The sequence below is a fragment of the Aquarana catesbeiana genome, linkage group LG12, assembly GCF_042186555.1.
Source record: "Aquarana catesbeiana isolate 2022-GZ linkage group LG12, ASM4218655v1, whole genome shotgun sequence".
Classification (NCBI taxonomy): Eukaryota; Metazoa; Chordata; class Amphibia; order Anura; family Ranidae; genus Aquarana; species Aquarana catesbeiana.
Window position 1 is genome coordinate 43,063,615 of NC_133335.1, and position 20,912 is coordinate 43,084,526.

General features: G+C 45.7%; 1 protein-coding gene across 2 annotated transcripts in view; it reads right to left on the minus strand.

Moving 5' to 3' along the window:
* The window catches only part of LOC141114142 (ADP-ribosylation factor 1), a 33,364-nt gene extending 13,815 nt beyond the window's left edge, over positions 1-19,549 (minus strand). The window contains exons 1-2 of one of the 2 annotated variants that reach the window (XM_073607651.1): positions 19,392-19,492; positions 12,417-12,468 (exon numbers count right to left, since the gene is read on the minus strand). The gene's annotated coding sequence lies outside the window, so the exon portion shown is untranslated. Of the gene's footprint in view, positions 1-12,416; positions 12,469-19,391 lie in introns of both variants that reach the window. The other variant, XM_073607650.1, reaches the window with a different exon arrangement.
* Between the last annotated feature and the right edge of the window lie 1,363 nt (positions 19,550-20,912).

Consider the following 20,912-nt stretch of genomic DNA (forward strand, 5'->3'; position numbering starts at 1 on the left):
CTTTTTATTACATAATGCCACAGGTTTTCTGCAACATTACAACTTTGGGGATGGCAGCAGCCGGCATCCGAACACCACCTGATGTCATCGATTGATGAGGACACGGGGCACACGTGCACAGCATGCTCGTTTGACACCCCACCCCGCTCTGTCAGCACTGGGGTCATGTTAGCTGTGTAGGGGAAGAGAAAATGAGGAAGAAGAAATGATGAAATACTAGTCAGTACCATTTAAGAAAAGTGGATTTGCTTTGAAAGAATAAATCACCTCTAATGTTGAGTGTTCTCTGTGGATGTTGCTGCATTAGGTCAAACTATTAGTTTTATACATTTTAGAATGGGGTGCCCCAAGATCGTCTAGAATTTTAAAAGGGTGCCTTGACTGCAAAAAGGTTGAGAAACACTGAACCAGACAAAGGAAAAAATTATCTACAGTTCCAAATAGTCTTCTAATTTCTTAAAAAAATAAAAATAAATCTAAAAGTTTTCTATGCAAGATAAGTTCATAAATGTGTTTATTCAGCATGAAATGGAGCTTAGTTCTGTAGCATGAGGCTGTATATTCTGCAATATTTACATTTTTGGTAAACTCCTTCAATGAATCCAAGCTCTGCAAGCTGAGATAACATGCACTGCATTGATGCATTCACACAATTTCACAGTAACCATGAGATAAAACAAAGTTCAGGAGTATTCCTTTATCCCATTGTTTTACAAATCTATGTACACTACAAACTGTATGATTGAATCGGTTCGGATAGCTGTTTTACTAACCTGACAGTTTATTATTCTAAATAGGAAACCTTAATTTTGTTTGCAAATATTAAAAGATTCTAACTACCAGCAAGAATAAGTCCTTACATTTAAAGAGCACCTGTCATTTCAGATTCATCATGGCAGCGCCTGTTAGCGGGGCGTCCAATCACCTGCTGTAGCCACGTCTCCCACCTTGTTGTGTCACTGCCGTATCACCAGCCGTCCCATTAAAGTGAACAGGACTGTTGGTGAGTCAACAGCAGGTCAGAGGAGGAGCCACTGCGGGACAGAGATGACAGTTGCTCTTTAAAAATCAAGTCTTTTTTACTGATTTTATTCAAATCCACCCCGCTTCCACACCTGCACTATAATATACAGTATCTCACAAAAGTGAGTACACTCCTCACATTTTTGTAAATATTTTATTCTATCTTTTCATGTGACAACACTGAAGAAATGACACTTTGCTACAATGTAAAGTAGTGAGTGTACAGCTTGTATAACAGTGTAAATTTGCTGTCCAGTCAAAATAACTCAACACACAGCCATTAATGTCTAAACCACTGGCAACAACAGTGAGTACACCCCTAAGTGAAAATGTCCAAATTGGGCCCAAAATTGTCAATATTTTGTGTGGCCACCATTATTTTCCAGCACTGCCTTAACCCTCTTGGGCATGGAGTTCACCAGAGCTTCACAGGTTGTCACTGGAGTCCTCTTCCACTCCTCCATGATGACATCACAGAGCTGGTGGATGTTAGAGTCCTTGTTCTCCTCCACCTTCCATATGAGGATGCCCCACAGATGCTCAATAGGGTTTAGGTCTGGAGATATGCTTGGCCAGTCCATCACCTTTACCCTCAGCTTCTTTACCAAGGCAGTGGTCATATTGTGAGGTGAGTTTGGGATCGTTATGTTCCAATACTCTCCTGCGGCCAAGTTGTACACTCAATATTTAACAGTGTAGCAAAGTGTCATTTCTTCAGTGTTGTCACAGGAAAAGATATTATAAAATATTTACAAAAATTTTGAGGGGTGTACTCACTTTTGAGAGATACATTGTTCTAGCTTGGTGTATGTGCCTATCAGAAAAATACTGAGCCCGATACCGTGTACTTAATCTGTGCCTTAGCAATTATTGATGATTCATACAGCGCAAAGAATGCAATGACAACGTAAAGTGCTGCAATGTAGGCGGATGTCTATCACAATTCTGTGTGTGCTGGCAGAACAAAAACCCACATACAGTGGTTACTGCACCTCCCAGTGACACACAGCCTAATCCCTCATTCAGCATGTCAACCCACAGATTTTTCTGATTGGATCATCATACAGAATAACCTTTATAAGATTATGTGCAACCACAACTTTTTCTTTTTTGGTGGCATTTCCTATTCCTAGAAAAATATTTTTCACCAGGGGATCAAAATGTACAGTATGTATCAGAAAACTTTGAGGTGCCTTTTCAGAATCCATTACACTCTTACTAGTGGCCTGAGCTAAATACACCCGCTCTATCCTATGTTGGTGGCTGGCCACAGAGGCCCTCATACTGGACAGGGGATAGCATTTGGTGGAGCTTAGTCCTTAAAGTACGAGGGGCGTTCAAGTCAAACTTTTAATTTTACAGGTATAAAGACAGGACGCTAGCATGACGGTACTACACACAGTAGTAATTGGCAAGTGTGTCCCATTAGTAATACATGGCGCACATGTTGTGGGCCAGTCCAGAGACCATTTTTTTGGGGGGACAAATGTGCCATTTATTCATGTGGATTTTCTACCCCGCGGTGCCACGGTCAGTGAATGTCACCGCTGTGATCTGAGTGATGAGCATACGCGATTAAAAAAAAAAAAAAAAAAAAAAAAGAGAAGAGGAAATCTTCCAATGGGGACACTCATTCTGGTGAACTAGGGTCCCCAAGGGGTTCCCTTAACCACTTGCCTACTGGGCACTTTTGCCCCCCTTCCTGCCCAGGCCAAATTTCAGCTTTCAGCGCTGTCACACTTTGAATGACAATTATGTATTCATGCAACGCTGTACCCAAACTAAAATTTTTATTTTTTTTTCCCCACACAAATATAGCTTTATATATTGGTGGTATTTTCAAAACTTATACAAAAGTACACAAACAAGGTGATCGCGATCAACCATGTGCATCCAGATCAGATTTATAATTACAGCAAATATATCGTAAGTCACATTGATGGTATATAAAAGTATAAAAGGGCAGCAGAGAAAAATAAAGTAAGCAGCATCGACCTGGCAAGTAACGATGTTGGTCAAGGGCCGACCCAGCAGCATGGAGGCCATCTTGATCCTCTTAAAGGAGTTGTAAAGGCAGGGTTTTTTTTTTTTTTATCTTAATGCATGAAGATAAAAAAACAGCCATCTAGTACACTCCTCTTGATTGCCTGAGACAGGGCAGTGGAGCTATTGGCTCCCGTTATGTGTCAAAGTCAGCCAGCCAGCCAATCAGGGGAGAGGGGGCGGGGCCAGGCCTCCGTGTCTGAATGGATACACAGAGCTCTGACTTAGCTTGGGTGACAACCTGTAGCAAAGCTGCTGGCTGAGGGGCACTCAAAGGAGGGAGGAACTAGGAGCAGCAAAGAGGGATCCGAGAAGAGGAGGATCAGGGCTGCTCTGTGCAAAACCAACTACGCAGAGGAGACAAGTATAACATTTTTTTTTTTTTAATTAACAAAGGGCGAGCCTTTACAATCACTTTAATAGTTGTAAAGACAGTCGATGGACTCCCAGAATGGGAGCACCACTCAGGATGTTTACCCTGGTGCCCATAGTACGGTCCATTGAGTGCCAGATGTCACCAAAAAAGTAATATTGAATTATCTTCGTCAAGTAAGCATTATTCCCCTAGCACCTATTATCTCATGAGTGCAATACAGGTAATAAAACAAAAAAATAAAAAGAAAAGAAAAGAAAAACAAGACGTAGGGTAGAATTGGGCGGCTGCTTGTACCTGGCTAAAAACTCAAGACCACTCACACTAGTATGGACTTTTATGCAGAGAAGATGATTTGTTATGTAATATCTTACATGGAGAGATGAATGAACAGGTCTCCTCTATTCAGAGATCAAGTGAGTAATCCAAAGCTAGGGTCTTCTAACTTCAGGAGGAAAACATCAAGGTTGGATGGAACAAAGTCTGAATCTCTAGTATGCTCTTGTCAGGCCACCCTGACACCAAGTTGTACAGAATCGTTCCAACTTACCCCACAGCAGGTCGCCATCCACTCCTCTGCCTCCATGATGTCATTAACCTTCTTAACCCATTCCTCTCAGCCAGGAATCTGTACCCACCTCCAATATATAGCTATTACTCGTTTAGCGGCATTTAAAAGATGCGATAATGCACATCTTTTATATTGGCAAAGCGTGATAGAGAGCACATGGAAGAGGAAGTGAAGTGGTGAGAGAGGGAGAACAATGTACAGAGTTTGCTGGAACCGAGTTTCAACATCCACCCAGAAAGCCTGATTTGCTGGCACTGCCACCATATTTGCTGGTCACAACCTCACCAACAAAAGTATTTTGGTGGTATTTAATCAGCACTTTTTTTTTCTTGCCAAAATGAAAAAAGTCCAAAAAGTTTTTTTCCTCTCCCCCCCCAAAAAAACCACACACCTTTCATAGTTTGTTATAGAGGAAATTGAGTACTTCCGTGATACTTTTTATTTGCACTAACATACAATTTTTCATATGGCTACAATCACATCAAGTATAGTTTGTTATAAAACACCCAGTGGGCACTGTGTACTTGCCCTTTCACACAAGCCAGTTATCGGCTCTCTTCTCCTCATGTTGTCAGCATGAGGAAAGAAATGCAGATAACCAGCTTCTGTTTATATAGTGATCAGCTGTAATTGGACATGGCTGATCACGTGGTAAAGAGCCACCGATTGGCTCTTTACTCCAATCTGTGATCAGCAACATCTGGAAAACATGCGAACACAGAGTGTGCCGCAGCGGGAGCGATCATGGGAGAATGTCGCGACGCCCTCCCAGAACTGGACAGCCGCGCTGTAGCCATCAATCGGCTATGGCATAGTCAACAAGTAGTTAATTTGCAGAACTTTCTCCTCCCTTCCTGTTTTGGCTATGGGACAGGAAATAAGGTAAATCTCCCCAAAAAGGGACACCGCAAAGAAAAAAAAAAAAAAGTCAGGGGTTATATAACCCCCATCTTACTTATCCCAAAAAAAGTTTTGGCTATAGTTCTACTTTAAGTCAGGCCCTTAATAACAATGTAAACTGATGTCAAACACAGAGGATAACAAGGCTAATAATAGGTATCATGATGTTTGGATCTGCTTTTAAATGTTAAAACAGCTGTTGGGTCCTGATGCAGTCTACTTAAACCAGCCATTTGCCTACTCGGAGCAGAGGGAAAGCTTTGCTTGATATCCCCCTCCTCAGCAACATATATACTTCCTATTTCCTTCACTCGGATTAAGCTACCCATACAGCAAAGGGCTGCCTGCACCCAAAATTGGTATTTCGGTTTTGCAGTTACAAGCAAACTGAATCACAAGTTGCCTTCTTACATCTCTTCAGTTTGTGAGACTACGCAGAAGATTTTTCAGTTCCGCACAATTGTATAAATTATTACAAATGCCGAGCAATGCGCGCTACCGTCATGCGAACATTTAGGGTTAAAATAGTCCTTAACGTGACAAACTCTGGTTTAAAGAAAGAAAGAAAGAAAAAAAAAAAAAAAATCTATTCGACTATGTATTCTTAACTCAAAAATTTGTTTTTTTATGGCTCTCAACCTCCAATTTTATATTATTTTTTCTGCTGCTGTGATTTAACTTCCTTTTAGAGGGTGGCTTCATTCCCCAAGGTCACACTTTATGTTGTCACCCTCTTGCTTGCTACCAAGTGGCTATGGGATGTGTAGTGCGCACAGAGCCATGCACTGCTCTTTTCAAATAAAAAGTGGTGACAGGGAAAGGAGAGGGTCGGGAACTCAGAGGATGTTATTAAGGATGCAGAAAAGCACAGTAAAAAACAATTATATAAAAACATAATTACAGGACCTTTTAGTGCATGTATATGGTTTATTTTTGGAGGAGAACAATATCATTTCGTGTCACTTTAACCACTTGCCTACCTGGAACTTTTACACTCTTCCTGCCCAGGCCAATTTTCAGTGCTGTCGCACTTTGAATGACAATTGCACGGTGATGCTACACTGTAGCCAAATTAAATTTTTATTTTTCTCAAAGATCTTTCTTTTGGTGGTATTTAAAAAAAAAAAAAAACACAACTTAAACAACATGTTATACTTACCACCACTGTACAGTTCGTTTTTGCACAGAGTGGCCCCAATCCTGCTGGTCTGGGGTCCCACGGCGGCTGTCTCGGCACCTCCCCGCTAAAGCTAACCCCCTCTGGGAAGCGCTCTTCTGGGGGGTTAGCTTGCGGGCACGCTCCCGAGTCCTGTATCCGGGTGTCCATAAGCCACTGACTACAGGACTCGGCCCGCCCCCAGCGTCATTGGAGTTGACAGCAGTGCGAGCCAATGGCTGCTATCAATCTACCCAATGAATAGCCGAGAACAGGCAAGAAGACCGGGCCGACAAAGTGCGTTCTCAACGCGGGACTTTCGGGGGGGGGGTGCCTGCAATCACCGAATGTTTTTTCACCTTAATGCATAGGAGGCATTAAATGTGAAAAAAAACATGAACCTTTACAACCCCTTTAATCACCGCTGGGGTTTTTTTTTTTTTGCTAAAAAAAAAAAGTTTGTAAATAAGTAATTTTTCTCCTTCATGCGTGCTGAAGTGGCTAAACCGATCTGCATCACTGCTGGGCACGGTTGGGGCTGCACTTATAATCAGTGTCCAGATGATTAGTACAGGTCTCCCCCACGAGGAGATGCTGCTGATTCAGCTCTCCTCACACTGTCAGTGTAAGGCGAGGAGAGCCGATTACCGGCACTTCTATATTTATATGTGATCAGCTGTGATTGGACACAGCTGATCACATGGATAAAAAGCCACGTCATCGGCTCTTTACCATGATCGAGCCATGTCCCGGGGGCGCGAGATCGCGATGAAACTGGGCAACGTCGGCCCAGAACAAGAGAGGATCTCGCCCACCGTATAGACAAATGGCAGTTAAAATCTCAAAACACTGCAGCATGTGTAATAAAAAACGTATAGGCTGTAAACAAACAAAAAATAAAAAAGCTGGGTCACCCAGGGCCTAACGTACTGTCTGACCATCCCAGCAATCAAACACCTTATCCCTTTCCTGTTCCTAGGACAGGTCAGAACCCAAAAGGCACAAACTGCTACTGCAAAAGGGAAATCATAGATAACAAGGAACCGTTTAGTCAGTTATTTCATACATGAGGCACTAAAGTTCCTCATTTGTCCAGTAAGGATGCAGACTGTAAATTACAGCTAGGAACGTAATAGCAGCATTTCCTGAGACGCATTTCCTGGAATGCCCTGCTCATGACTAACGCCAGAGAGCACATGACATGGACATCAGCTGTGCAAACACATAGAGTTCACTGGAGACAATAGAGCTGCATGGCTTCCAGCCACCAATCCAATACAATCTTAAGTTGTGGCGTGATGCAGTCGCCTTCAATTCTGCTATAGGTTTGTGCCACAATAGCTCTACATCAATTGGGAAAACATCAGCCAAGGAGGCGTACAAGTCTATCAGGATCCCCAATGTCATACTGGAGAAAAACTGAAATTTTTTTTTTATAATAATATATATATATATATATATATATATATATATATATATATATATATATATATATATATCTATCTATATCTATATATCCCGACTAGGTCACCTTCAGACCTACCCAATAAGCCTCCAATGCAATGGAAGAACCCAAACCATTTCAGATCTGACCCAAGAAAGACTTTTGTGCCATGACAGAAGCTGCCAACATTCACGCAAATAACACTGGGCTATATTAGTAAAGTGCAACTCACATTTGTACAAGAATCTAGAAACAGACATCTATGAATAGGCCATCAGATATACAGAATTACCTTTATCTGGAAAGTTTCAAACTAAACACCCGACTGGCCGATAATGCCGAGCAAAGAATCAGGTTCTTTAAACCACCTACTCTTATATACCCTCAATGAACTTGCGGGAGTAAATAAAATAAAAGCCCTGTATAAGCTTAAAGGAACACTAAACTGATTTTAAAAAATCCTATTCAAGTATGTATTCTTACCTCAAAAAACCTTCTCTTCCCAGCCTGATCCAAGTCCACTTTGGACTATGGGTTGTGTAGTGTGCATAGAGCAGTGCACACAACTGCAACTAATGTGCACTGCTCATGCCAAACAGAACTGAGTGGGGAGTTCGAGGAGGACAGGTTAATATACAAAACAGTAAAACACGTTAATGAAAAACTAGATTGCAGGGCTATTAATGTTGAAGTGTATGGATTACTGGAGGTAGCCCACCCCTCTTTAAAAAGCACAGGGGCACACTGGACACCCAGCATATGGCACAATGGCAGCAAAGGTGTTCAGCGTGTCCCCTCACCAATTACATCAGTAACAAATGGCCACTGCCCCCCACCTAATAACTGGCCTTCACAGCAAGGAGCACATGGAAGGGCAACGCATACAAACCAAAAACCAAAGAATATTCCCAGCTCAACTAACCAGGTAGGGCTGGGCTACCTTCCGGCTCACATGCCCTTTATGTATTAGAATGCATGTGCTTCTTCTATGGAAGCTTTCATACATTTACAAGAGTTAGGACTGCAGATAATGGGGTGCCTTGGAGTGGCTCCGCAGCTTACACGTGTATTTGAAAAAGGTGTGCTAGCTAAACCCCTGTTTACCACAAACTGTTACTCTCCCTCTACTTCCGTATCTCTTGTCTAGGAGAGGAGGATGTAGCACTTACTGCCCACTGGTCCCAGACCAGAAATGTCCAGAGGACAGAACCCCAAGGAGCAATGGAAGTATATGTGCACCCACATTGCTGCTACTATCTCAATGTGTAAACAAAAGGATTCCTTTGTTGGAGTCCTGGATGTACATACACAGGTTGTTGTGCATTATCACATGAGGGAAACTGAGAATACACTCCCCGCCCCTCAGGGAAGATGGCGGCAAGGCAGTGAACAGGCAGTCAGAACGTCAAATAATTTAGCTTCCATATGTATGCATTTAGCCATTCATCTGAAGTCCAGCTTAAATTATAAAAAAAAAAAACCTGGGATTACAATCTGTCTGCTAATAGAACTATGAGTTGGGTCTCAGCAGACATTTCTTCCAACTGCCTGTTTCCAGTCTTTAGAAAATTCTACACGGATCTTATTTTCATTCATTTATACCTTCTTATTCATCAATTTCCTTCCCACTCTAGAAATGGTGTAGGAAAATTTGTGTTGGGCAAAATTTGTTTGCCCAACACAGACCTGCATCTTCTTCCTGTAACCTGGTACCAGCCCTCTGACGCTTTTAGTCTGATTTCCAATCCAGAAGAGCAAACTCAACCATCAGTAGAAGTTTTCTGTGAGCCAATCTATGATCAGCACCATAAGAAATAGTGGAAGACAGGAGGGCTACTTGAACCCAAACTGGAGACGCCCTTTCCAGAATGTTCTAGGCAAGCAGTCAACATGTAATCTATGGCATAGCGAAGGCTACATAAAACACAAGTACCACTTTAAGAACCTTGCAGTCGAAACCTGCATCCGCAGAAGAGAAGACATCCACCTGGTACAAGTGTGGAAATGTAGACAGCTGGGCTATGGAGACCTTTTGCTGAAACTCCCAGATCTGGTGGAATGTGCACATAAAAGCACAAGAGGTGGTCTGTTCTTGAAAGTATAAGCTCTAACATTCAGATTTCTTACCCAACTCATGATGGTGAACTTGAAAAGCTAAGAGTGACTTCTCCGTGAAGAGGAGGTCAATGACCCTAGGACACAAGCCAAAAAAAAAAAAAAAAAAAAAGACTAGCAGAGTGCAGTAGGGTTATAAAGTGCCCACGGGGGGTGTCCTCAAAAGCTTTCCAGTATCCAATCACCTGAAGGTACAAGCCTATAACCCAGGACTATGAATACTTTGAGGTTGCCCTGTACCGAACGGTTAGGATATACAGTATGCATACCTTCACACTGAAATGTAAACATGAAGTGAGGCAAATCTGTCATCCCACCAAGATAAATGTCATCTAACAGTTAATGCTGGTAAAGTATTCATTGCACAGAAAAATAGAAAATAGGACATTCATCACAGGCTGCTCAATACGTGCTAAATGGTCATTACTCATTAACCAACATGCAACACCCACTCAACTTAGTCTAAAAGTTTGCCAAATGCCTAAGACCAAACCTGCAGATTTGAAACACCCCATTCAAATCACTGTGTTGCAAAGATGACAGATGAGAGCAAGAGGCTACCCAAGCAACAGTACAAATAAAACTCACCTGTGTAGCTGAGGCCCACTTACACTTTGTCCTAACTGCGAATCGACAGCATGAAATAAGGTGAACCCTGCAGTGTGCCTATCGATCTTTTAGATTCTGTTATGCATGTCAATGGACAAAATTATGCTGCAGCTGTGTCTCCTGGAAGCCACAAAAGGGGTATTTTACTCTGTATGGCACATACAGCCACCAAGAGCCCCTAAAAAGAGAAGAGACAAAGCTCTAAATCAGGGGTCTCAAACTGGCGGCTCTCCAACTGTTGCAGAACTACAAGTCCCATGAGGCATTGCAAGGCTGACAGTTACAAGCATGACTCCCACAGGCAGAGGCATGATGGGACTTGTAGTTTTTCAACAGCTGGAGGGCTGCCAGTTTGAGACCCTGCTCTAAACCAAGTGCACTCCTGTGACTCAGATTTAGCCAACAGCGGCTAAAGTCCGCTGACTTCTTACGCCACTCAGCCAGTTCAGACTCTGAAAGAATTCCAACTAAAATGTTGGGGATTCACCCAGATCCCTGTCTGACAGCTGGCTCAGCCTCTCAGAGCCCGCTGTTCCCACCCCCCACAGCCCAGGGCTCCAGCGAGTGCTGGAGGGGCAGAGCAGAGAGTAGTGACTGACAGTCGCCGGTTCTCTGCTCACTGAAGACCAAGAACTGAGCAATTAGCGGTGTTTGATCGCTCAGTTTTTGGTCTTTGAGGCGGCGGGGGACAGATGCAGAATCGGACCAAAGCTGCATCCACCCGAGTACGTAGGTTTGATATTTTGAAATCCTGCACTTCCCTTTTAAAGAAAAGCTGCATTGGGAAAGATGGATGAACTGCCACTGACCACCTTCAGAAACTGCCAGCTGCTTTGTCGGCCCTGGCATCAATATTTTAAGAGTCACTGGCCCAGACCAAGCATGTAGCAAGTGAAGTTTAAGCTCCTAATCAGTCACATCATTCACGTAAAATTCAGAAGCCACTGGGCTAGAATGGCAAAACTAGGCAACTAGCATTTCCAAAGTTAAGCCTAGTACACATGGGCCAAATATTGGGTGGCATCGGCCGGTTCAATAGAAACCAATCATGTTTACTGCAGTCGGTCCGACAGAAGCCGGTCAGAACACAATAGCACAGCAGAGGAGATTGCTGTACTAACATAGTATAGTTAGTACAGGAGCTCCTCCGGATCGGCCAGTTTTTTTAGTTCAGCCCTACTAGGCTTTAGCCTACAGCAGTCTACAAATTTCTCTTTGTAGTCTACAGAAAGCTTAGAATGTTGCCAACTGATAAGAGTCGGCTGTGTAACAGTACTCAGGCCTGGCCAGGCACCAAGCAATACATTATGGAAGGGCAAGGGTAGTGTCACTTGTTCCTACAGACCTGAATACACCAGATTTTTAATCCAAGTGGCAGTAGGGATCGAAGTTGCAAGCAGAAGCCCTAAGGCTTTGTTCACACGTGCAGCTTGGGGGGCAGTAAAAACCAGGTGGTTGAGCTGCGGTTGTACGGTCCAACTGCCCAGCTGAACTTGGGCATGCAGCCACTCAGGCCTGTACACATGCTGCAGTAAAAAAAATTAAAGAGCGCATTCGGCAGGTGTTACTGGCGCTGAACATGACTAAAGCAAGCTTTTGGGGCTGTGCTGCAATTATGCGGTTTACAAGGTTAAATCAGGTAGTGAACATAACAATTCCTCCTCACCATCTATAATATTCTCTCTGAATAGCAATCAAACAGATTACTCTTCTGAAGGCACTGTGCATGTGTACAAAAGGGGTGAGACCTTTAGCTTTTTTTTTTTTTTTTTTAATTCCTTTCCAACTATCAGGTTCCATAAAAAAAAAAAAATAATAATAATAATAATAATACCGGCTAAACAAACATTAGAATGTATGCAGCCTTCAGTGATATCAGATACACAGATATCAGACTGATCCTATTGTATAAAATTGTCCTAAAGTCCTGCCTTTAGCAAACATTCTCCCTTTCATCTTTTTAGTGTATTATGAACATTTCCATTCACGTTTCACAAACAGAAAATGCTCAGATGTAGAACTCTAAGAGTCCAAAACACAACACTGCACCCAGGTAAAGTATAAGAACCTTAAGAACCTTTGGGTCCATACCCCCACACAGGTCAAGTATAACGACAATCAATGTGATTATAGATCAAAAATGGCCTGGCCAATATTGTAAAAGGAAAGACAGTAACTCTACCTTTTGTATATACAGTGCCTTGCAAAAGTATTCACCCGCCTTGGCTTTTTACCTATTTAAAGATATAAAGTTAAATTTTTTTTAATCTGAATTAATTGTGATGGATCAGAACAGAACAGAATAGTATAAGTTGGTGAAGTAAAAGTAGAAAAATATATACAAAACTATTTTTCAGAAATAAACTGATAATTGGCATGTGCGTATGTATTCACCCCCTTTGTTATGAAGCCCATAAAAAGCTCTGGTGCAACCAATTACCTTCAGAAGTCACATAATTAGTGAAATGATGTCCACCTGTGTGCAATCTAAGTGTCACATGATCTGTCATTACATATACACACCTTTCTGAAATGCCCCAGAGGCTGCAACACCTAAGCAAGAGGCACCACTAACCAAACACTGCCATGAAGACCAAGGAACTCTCCAAACAAGTAAGGGACAATGTTGTTGAGAAGTACAAGTCAGGGTTAGGTTATAAAAAATTATCCAAATCTTTGATGATCCCTAGGAGCACCATCAAATCTATCATAACCAAATGGAAAGAACATGGCACAACAGCAAACCTGCCAAGAGACGGTCACACACCAAAACTCACAGACCGGGCAAGGAGGGCATTAATCAGAGAGGAGCACAGAGCCCCAAAGTAACCCTTGAGGAGCTGCAGAGTTCCACAGCAGAGACTGGAGTATCTGTACATAGGACAACAATAAGCCGTACACTCCATAGAGTTGGGCTTTATGGCAGAGTGACCAGAAGAAAGACATTACTTACAGCAAAAAACAAAATGGCACGTTTTGAGTTTGCGAAAAGGCATGTGGGAGACTCCCAAAATGTAAGGAGGAAGGTGCTCTGGTCTGATGAGACAAAAATTGAACTTTTTGGTCATCAAAGAAAACGCTATGTCTGGCGCAAACCCAACACATCACCCAAAGAACACCATCCCCACAGTGAAACATGGTGGTGGCAGCATCATTCTGTGGGGATGTTTTTCAGCAGTCGGGACTGGGAAACTGGTTAGAGTTGAGGGAAAGATGGATGCTAAAGCAACACTTGAGTGGTTTAAGGGGAAACATGTAAATGTGTTGGAATGGCCTAATCAAAGCCCAGACCTCAATCCAATTGAAAATCTGTGGTCAGACTTAAAGATTGCTGTTCACAAGTGCAAACTATCCAACTTGCTGGAGCAGCTTTGCAAGGAGGCATGGGCAAAAATCCCAGTGGTAAGATGTGGCAAGCTCAGAGACTTATACAAAGCGACTTGGAGCGGTGATAGCCGCAAAAAGTGTCTCTACAAAGTATTGACTTTAGGGGGGTGAATAGTTATGCACATTAACTTTTTATGTTATTTTGTCCTATCGTGCAAAGTTGTGGGCATGTTCTGTAACTGAAATGATACAAATCCTCAAACAAACCATGTTAATTCCAGGTTGTGAGGCAACAAAACACGAAAAATGCGAGTGAAGGGGAGCGAATACTTTTGCAAGGCACTATACACTTGGCAGATTTATAACTTTACACAATCATTTCTCAAACTGCCAGCAAAGCAGGAAGGACTGCTTTCACGGTCACCAAACAAAAAGCCCCAGGACAGTATCAGACCAAAAATTAAATTCTTATCACGGGTGATAACCGACATACTTCACACTCTGTGTAGACTGTACATACACACTATTTGATTTTCTGCAGATTTTTGTCTTCAGGATTTACCAAAACCATATAATATGAGGTCAAACCTTAGGAGTTTCAATTTGTATGCAATCAGGCAGGCCCTTGTACTACATGGTTTTGGTAAATCTGAAGACAAAAATCTGCAGAAAATCCAATAGTGTGTATGGGGCTTAAGAAGCAGCAGCGATCCAATTACAAGAGCAAGACGTGGAAAATTACTGGGGGTATTTCATACACAATTATGGTAGCGTTCCCCTCAGGGTTACTATAGCAACAAGGAAGCAACATTTCAAAATCGTTGGCATTAATACAAAAGCATATCTGACTGCAATTTCCCCACACTTTCTTTAAAGCTGCCATCAGCAAAAGTGACATCTTTCTCCAAAGCCTAAAAAGACTAACATTCAATCTCAGGTATGCAAAAAGCACAGAGCTTTCGATTTAGCCTTACATTGTGTAGAGGGAAGTATTGTCCTCTACAATCAGGCTGAGGACGGGGAATCCTAACAGGAAGGAAGTCTAGTTAAATCTTGGCTTCAAAAAAACAAAAAACAAAAAAAAAAAACCAAACAAAAAAAAAAACAAAAAAAACACATAGTGCCTAATAACCACAACGGTATGCAGAAATAATGGATCTCATCACCTACTGCAATTAGTTTGGGCTTAATTTTTCTGTAGTGATGACTGGTGACCATCTTTCATAATTTATTCAGGGAAGCCTATCCCACACCCACATAACTGTCCCTGAGCCACCCCCATCAAATCATTCTTTGCAGCTATTACCTTTTGTACCACCACCCCCTCCCTTTAGAATGTAAGCTCTACGAGCAGGGCCCTCCTGTAACTTTTGTATTGAACTGTACTGTAATTGTGATGTCCCCCTTATACATTGTAAAGCGCTGCGTAAACTGTTGGCGCTATATAAATCTCGTATAATAATGCAGTAAGTACTGCCTTAAAACTATGTGATGCGTGTTACAAACGGGCAAAGCACTTACCTCTAGACCCCACAAGTAGAGCGCCATTAACAATGAAGGGAAAATCTTGCATGGAGTAGAACCCTGAGCATGTGACCTGTTAAAGTCATGTGACCATGAGACAATCTAGAACTCAGCGGGACACTGCAGGCTGCACACAGTGACCTTTACTTTTTTAATGGGATATAAAGAGTGAGTGATAGTGTGCAGTGGGTGATAGCGGGGTCCTATATGGAGAGACAGTAAGTTCTCCCTTCAATACCTTCCATCATGAGCACTTTATGCAACACATAAACAGGGCAACCTTCAGGCAATTTCAATCAGTGTTTGAATGGAAGAAAACATAATGGTACAAGATAACATATCTGGGCAGTATCTATAGCTTCTTTTACAGTTTACCCTTTGGTGGTAGGTTGTCTTGAGTCTTTTCATCAGCTTCACAATTAGAAGCCGGCTAAATGTCCCTCAAAGCACCTTCTAGCACCATTCCTTGGCTTGTCCATTCTATTGCTATTCATTAATGAATGATTATGAATCTTCACATTACCATTCTTGTTTTATTGTCATTCTTATGTGTGTCTATTATAACCCCTCTATAGCCCCGATGAAGAGGAATTTTCTATCCTCAGACTCGTGTTGGTTGTATTTTGTTTTCTTGTGGTTACCAGTTTAATTATTAAAAAGACACTGGACTGTCAAGGCTTTGTTCTGACACTTTTATTGAGCTGATTACATATGCAACTCACAACCTGGATGACCCCCCCCCCCCCCCCACTTTCAAAAAGGTGATTGTTCTGTGGAGAGCTGCCAAACCCAAGCCATCAGGATCATGCAATGACCTTGTCCATCTTCTAAAAAGGTGCGTCCAGCATCTCACCTCCACCTGTCAGACCCCTTTCGCACTCTTGCAGGCATTTTAGTGCTAGAAATAGCGCCTGTAAACCACCTCCCATGAATGTCAGTGTGACTTTTTTTACTGGGGCGGTGTGCTTGTGGGATGTTAGGAAAAGTCCTGCAAGCACCATCTTTTGGGCGGTTTAGCGCTCCCAAAACGCCCTGCCCATTGAAATGAATGGGCAGCGCTTCCAAAGCGCTGCAACACGGGTGCTTTTAACCCTTTATTTGGGGTTAAAAGCTCCCCGCTAGCGACTGAAAAGCACAGCTAAAACGAGCGTCACTTTAGCACTAACGTGGCTGCGGCCCCAGGGTGAAAGGGGTCTCAGGAAACCTAAAAATGATTGTACAGCAATTACAATGGGTGTGGTCGGCTCCAATAAGAATATCTTGTTATCTAGGACCATAGTTACATTAGGAACTTATTTCCAAGGGATGAGTTTCCAGTACTCCAGTGTATGCAAGCCCAATCTGATCCTCTAAGATTGTATTGCTGCCCCTCCACTGCACAGTCCCTCCTCTATACTAGTGATCATTGTCATAAAGACAAAGTAAGGGGAACTCCAACATTTTAGATTTGTCAGGAGAACAAGAGGGAAATCCTCCAAGGGGGATAAAGGTCCTAGGGACTACTAAGATGCTTTTGGGCACCTGACATAAATTACGGGAGGTATTTCCATGCCTAGGAGAGACCTGCAGGGTACAGCTGGCCCTAGTAATGAATGGCGGCACCCAGGTATATGCGGTCATTGTGTAAACTCCTGCATGTGTGCAAGTCCCTAAATGAGGCATTTTTGCATCCAGGGATTTACACACTACAAGAAAATAGCCACATATTACCACTAATCTGGAGAGATTTTCTCCCACTTCCTGTTGTGTCTTCAAGCCTGGAGTAAAAGGGGAGAACGTCCCAGCAGGACACTGACAGACAAAATATTCTACCAAGAGTTTTAACCTTTCTTTACTCTAAAAGAAACATATTGTCTTTACATGCACAAACCAGAACACTGAACAATTCAAGGTCCCCCGGCTACAGAATTGTATTTCCTCACTCCTGAATTCTAAACTGAAATCTTCCTTTTCAAATACACATTATTATAGGACAGAGAGGTCAGCAAACATTTCCACATTAGGTGGACAACCGGCACACCAATGATCTATCAACTGCAGATCAGACCCCAACTCCCGCACCTTCCGACCACGGCTCGGGCCCCAACTCCCGCACCTTCCGAGCACGGGTTCAGGCTCGGGCCCCAACTCCCGCACCCTCCGACCCCGGCTCGGGCCCCAAAACCCGCACCCTCCGACCCCGGCTCGGGCCCCAAAACCCGCACCTTCCGACCCCGGCTCGGGCCCCAACTCCCGCACCTTCCGACCACGGCTCGGGCCCCAACTCCCGCACCTTCCGACCACGGCTCGGGCCCCAACTCCCGCACCTTCCGACCACGGCTCGGGCCCCAACTCCCGCACCTTCCGACCACGGCTCGGGCCCCAACTCCCGCACCTTCCGACCACGGCTCGGGCCCCAACTCCCGCACCTTCCGACCACGGCTCGGGCCCCAACTCCCGCACCTTCCGACCACGGCTCGGGCCCCAACTCCCGCACCTTCCGAGCACGGGTTCAGGCTCGGGCCCCAACTCCCGCACCCTCTGACCCCGGCTCCCGCACCTTCAGACCACGGCTCGGGCCCCAACTCCCGCACCTTCAGACCACGGCTCGGGCCCCAACTCCCACAGCAACTCCCGCACCTTCCGACCACGGCTCGGGCCCCAGCTCCCGCACCTTCCGACCACGGCTCGGGCCCCAGCTCCCGCACCTTTCCGACCACGGCTCGGGCCCCAGCTCCCGCACCTTCCGAGCACGGGTTCAGGCTCGGGCCCCAACTCCCGCACCCTCTGACCCCGGCTCCCGCACCTTCAGACCACGGCTCGGGCCCCAACTCCCGCACCTTCAGACCACGGCTCGGGCCCCAACTCCCACAGCAACTCCCGCACCTTCCGACCACGGCTCGGGCCCCAGCTCCCGCACCTTTCCGACCACGGCTCGGGCCCCAGCTCCCGCACCTTTCCGACCACGGCTCGGGCCCCAGCTCCCGCACCTTTCCGACCACGGCTCGGGCCCCAGCTCCCGCACCTTTCCGACCACGGCTCGGGCCCCAGCTCCCGCACCTTTCCGACCACGGCTCGGGCCCCAGCTCCCGCACCTTTCCGACCACGGCTCGGGCCCCAGCTCCCGCACCTTTCCGACCACGGCTCGGGCCCCAGCTCCCGCACCTTTCCGACCACGGCTCGGGCCCCAGCTCCCGCACCTTTCCGACCACGGCTCGGGCCCCAGCTCCCGCACCTTTCCGACCACGGCTCGGGCCCCAGCTCCCGCACCTTTCCGACCACGGGTTCAGGCTCGGGCCCCAGCTCCCGCACCCTCCGACCACGGCTCGGGCCCCAACTCCCGCACCCTCCGACCACGGCTCGGGCCCCAACTCCCGCACCCTCCGACCACGGCTCGGGCCCCAATTCCCGCACCCTCCGACCACGGCTCGGGCCCCAACTCCCGCACCCTCCGACCACGGCTCCCGCACCTTCAGACCATGGCTCGGGCCCCAACTCCCGCACCTTCAGACCACGGCTCGGGCCCCAACTCCCACAGCAACTCCCGCACCTTCCGACCACGGCTCGGGCCCCAGCTCCCGCACCTTCCGACCACGGCTCGGGCCCCAACTCCCGCACCTTCCGACCACGGCTCGGGCCCCAGCTCCCGCACCTTCCGACCACGGCTCGGGCCCCAACTCCCGCACCTTCCGACCTCAGATCAGGCCTAAAATTCCTGCAAATTAGGCCATCTCAAATTTCTACACAATCACAGGGTTTTTACATTTATTCTGGCAATTCCACTAGGAGGATTTCTTGACACAACTTGGGGAGCCACGAGGGTGGCCTAACCTGGTACAGGGAGAGGGACGATCAGTGCGGTCAGGCTGGCCTCTATGAAATGCTTGGGGGGCTCAGGCTTTGTAAAGAACCGTGTTGTCTTCAGTGTTACCCGGATGGTGGTCATGTGGCACAAAGACCGGTATGGACTACTGCCCCGAAGGATCCCGGGGTTGTCTAGTCCATACCGGTCTGTGCCACATGACCACCATCCGGGTAACACTGAAGACAACACGGTGTGCCGCCCCAATACGTGTGCCTTAGGTCACCAAGTAACATTAATACAATAACATCCAGACAATACACTACATTGCAGAACTCCCCATACAAATAATCACTGGTCACCTGACGAGGAGGGGTCACCCATAGAAGGATTACACGGAATGAGGCCCAGGTGACTCCCCCGGGTTGATAAACGCGCATCTCCCACCATGATTACAGGATGTCCCTCCCCCAACCCCTCCATATCACAACCAGCACAATCATTTCCAATTCTACCGTCTCTTACCGACGTCTGCCCTTCACCAGCTTCCTTGTTCCGCCGCCTCTTCCCGGCTCCTCTGTCACACGAAATGGCGGCCACGGCTCACGTCACCCAGAGAAGAGAGGCGAGGGACCGCCCTCCTGCGCACGCTCAGCCCCCAGCCAATCGCAGCTGGCGGTTCCCCACGACCAGTGGGCGTGCCTGGACGTACGAGCAACCCCACCGGCCAATGAGAAGACGTACCGTCATGCCGGTACAACAATGAGGAAGCGAACGGCAGCCATGTTGCTACTCTCGCAGTTGTTGACGACAGCCCCTCCTCCGCAGAAAACGCTTCGCCGCGAGCAGGGTCCCATCCGGGTGCTGAAGAATGTTGCTCTCGGTTGCACGTACTTGGCTCGTTCATTAGGCGCGACCAGGTTAATGCATCGCCAGAAGCCGTAAGGTGTTGCGCTATTTCCATGGTTACTGGGTGTAGCAAGAGGGCGGCCGTAGGATGACACCGGGGAGGTGCGGCGAGGCCAATCAAATGGCTGAATGTAAGGGTGAGAGACACGCCCTGTTTCGGGGATACGAATAGGGTGCTGATTTGCCTGACAGACTATGTGGGCGGGGCCTTAAACAGCGGAGTATATAAGGCGGTTCTATTCCGCTTTGCTATATATAGCATTCGATTCATGTGGTTGGGCAATACGTGGGATGGGTTTGTGGGGAGGCTTCTAGTTCTTCAGGAAACATTTGTAGTGGGCCTTGATGGTTGAATATGGTAAATGTTATAGGCCCCCAATTGGCCTGACCCCGATCTCACTTTCCAGCCCCACATCCAATGTTTATCCAAATCATTCCGCCTTCACCTCTGTAACATTCACCCGTGTACGCCACTTCTTATCCATATACACCACCAGGTTAATCATTTACTCCCAGATTATCTCTAGACTCTACTATGGCAACGCCCTCCGCACTGACCATACTCTCTACAGACTTTACCCTTCAGTCTACCATTCATGCTGCTTCCCGACTCATCTACCTCGCCAAAGTCCGTCAACCCCTTTCACTGGCCTTCAATTGCCTGAGAAATAAAATTCAAAATACTAACAACACCATCTACAACTCTGCCTACAGCTACATCACCAATCTCATCTCAAAATATCTACTTCCTCCTCTCCTCTTCCTTTCTCTCTTGGGGTCCCCAAAGCTTCTGTTCTTGGACCTCTCTTATTCTCTATTAGGGATGAGCCGAACACCCCCAGGTTCGGTCCGCGGCAGAACATGCGAACAGACCAAAGATTTGTGCGAACACGCAAACCCCGTTAAAGTCTATGGGACTCGAACATGAAAAATCAAAAGTGCAAATTTTAAAGGCTTATATGCAAGTTATTGTCCTAAAAAGGGTTTGGGGACCTGGATCCTGCCCCAGGGGACATGTATCAATGCAAAAAAAAGTTTTAAAAAGGGCCGTTTTTTTCGGGAGCAGTGATTTTAATAATGCTTAAATTGAAAAAATAAAAGTGAAATATTCCTTTAAATATCATACCTGGGGGGTGT